Source organism: Mus pahari, chromosome 19, assembly GCF_900095145.1.
Source record: "Mus pahari chromosome 19, PAHARI_EIJ_v1.1, whole genome shotgun sequence".
In the NCBI taxonomy this organism is placed as follows: Eukaryota; Metazoa; Chordata; class Mammalia; order Rodentia; family Muridae; genus Mus; species Mus pahari.
Window position 1 is genome coordinate 79,703,817 of NC_034608.1, and position 2,249 is coordinate 79,706,065.

General features: G+C 49.5%; 1 protein-coding gene across 1 annotated transcript in view; it reads right to left on the minus strand.

Moving 5' to 3' along the window:
• The window catches only part of Klhl2 (kelch like family member 2), a 107,980-nt gene that overhangs the window by 88,746 nt on the left and 16,985 nt on the right, over positions 1–2,249 (minus strand). The window lies entirely within an intron of this gene.

The following is a 2,249-nucleotide window of genomic DNA, read 5'->3' on the forward strand; positions in this document are numbered from 1 at the left end:
GGGGGAGCTGAGCAGGTAACAGTGGCCAGCACTTGGGAACTTGGGAGGTCGAGGCAGGGGCTTGGCTGAGATAGAGGCCAGCCTGATCATAATAGGTACAAAATGAATCCCTGAATCAAAATTTTTAAAAAGGTACCTGTGATGTTCCCTGCTTCTTCGTCCCCTCTTATACTCATCCCTGTGCAGCACATAGTAAACATGAGTTTAAAAAATATACTGTTCAGGTAAGTTTTACCATGAAAAAGATACAGTGAGAGAAAACCCTGAGCCAGTTCGCAGAATGTGGAGTTAAGGGTCCATCGTTTGATTCTGACACACATTTTAAACTAACCCCCCTCCCACTGGGAAAGGTGAAGTTAACCTACCAGAGAATCGGTGCTGTACTAGAGCCAGCCCCCAAGTCCCTCATGTCACCCTGGTCCTTGGATTCTCAGAAACCACCAGTGAATGACACTGCCCAGAAGACTCAGTCAAACCCACGCACTCTTCTAGCCTAGCAGGATGCTGCCCTTCTGACTCCACACCCCGTCTACACAGTGCCAGCACAGAGCCTTACCTCATCTTAGGTCCGTCCTTTCCCGGCTGTGCAACTAAGTTAAACCGGGAAAGACTGCTGTGTCTGGCCCTATGTGTAAATCCTGGGACTCGGGAGAGAAGGCATTTATTTGGGTAACAGTTTGAGAGTCCAGTCCATCGTGGTGGGACAAAATGGTGGTAAGGGCTAATTTACATCTGGGTAGGTCGGGATGCAGAGAGAAGGGATGCTGGCCCTCAGAGGGCTTTTTCCAGGACCGCAGTCCGTGGAATGGTGCTGCCCACATCAGGATGTGTGGTCCGTCTTCAGATAAACCTCTTTCCCAGAGCTCCTGCCCTCCTACCTCTATCTGGGGATAGATGTGCGGGCAACTGCACCTTACAAAGTGATTCATGAAAGGGACTTTGTTCTCACCAGCAGGATGTTCACCAAAGCCATCCCTAGGGCACAGCTGTGAGGCCCCCTTACTCCGCCTCCCACCACTGGCCTCCGACCACTGCCACGTGAGATTAGGGTTAGGGGCCAATGGATACCAAGCATAGCGAGAACAGGGAAGTTCTCCCTTCCCAGAAGTCAGGAAACCACCCTGGGCTACCCTTTTCTGGCAACAGGAAGCTGATGCAAGGACAGGAAGTAATTACTGACTTTCAGCTGTACAATAAAAAAGCTTTTTCAAGTTTCCTTTGTATTTTTAAAAGAATTATACAAAAGGTAAGAAACAAAGGTGACTGGTTTTTTGTTTTTTTTTTTTGAGACTGTCTCACTAAGCAGCCCTAGTACTCACTGTAGACCTTAACCTCAGACATCCTCCTGCCTCTGACCTAGACCCAGTATAGGTATTACAAGCATGCAGTATCACACTGCTCAAAAATGGCATTTCCAAAACACAAGTCTGTCTTCTTGCGTCTCAGCCTTTTCTATTTTCTTCTATTCTTCGGAATAAAAGCCTTAATCTGCTCTATCCATTTCCCAGCTGTGCGGTTAACTCGCTCAGTGGTGGTGTATATACGCATGTGCACTGGTGTATGTATGTGCCTGTGTGCACATGCGCAAATGTGTGGAGGCCAAGAGGCTGAGCCTCTTCCTCAGTTGCTCTCCCTTACATTTTCAGACTGGGTCTCTCAACGAAGTTTGCTGACTGGCGAAACTAGATGGCCCGGGAGCCCTAAGGATGCTCCTGTCTCTGCCTCCTGTCTCACTGAGAAGACAGACTTGTGCTAATGCTCCAGGCGACTATGTGCATGCCTTCTGAGGCTCCAAGTGCGGGTCCTCATTCTTGCACAGTAAGCACATTACCCACTGAGCCAGCTTGACAGTGCATTTTAAAAATACTACCGGCTAGTGACATCATTAGAGCAAGCCTGGTTTCACAGCAGCAGCCACCTGCAACTCCTCAAAGCTCTCCTTTGTTTGACGACGGCATGAACCGCTGGCTGGTGACTCTGGCTCATGAAGTAGTGCAACACAATGAACAGCCGTGTAGCCCACACCCACACCAGGTTGGGGATGGCCAGGGCTAAACAATCCTGGGATCAAACAGAGACTCAAAGTCAAGTGTGGCTCAAAGTGCAGTCATTTGCCTCAGGGGGAAGGAGCAGTCGGTATTGAGTTCCTGTGGTGTAATGAATCATGTCCAGGTCAATCAGAGACCAAGAGCCAAAAGCTACAGTGCCTAACAGGAGCAAAGGGGAAGGGGGTGGGGGGAGGGGAGGGG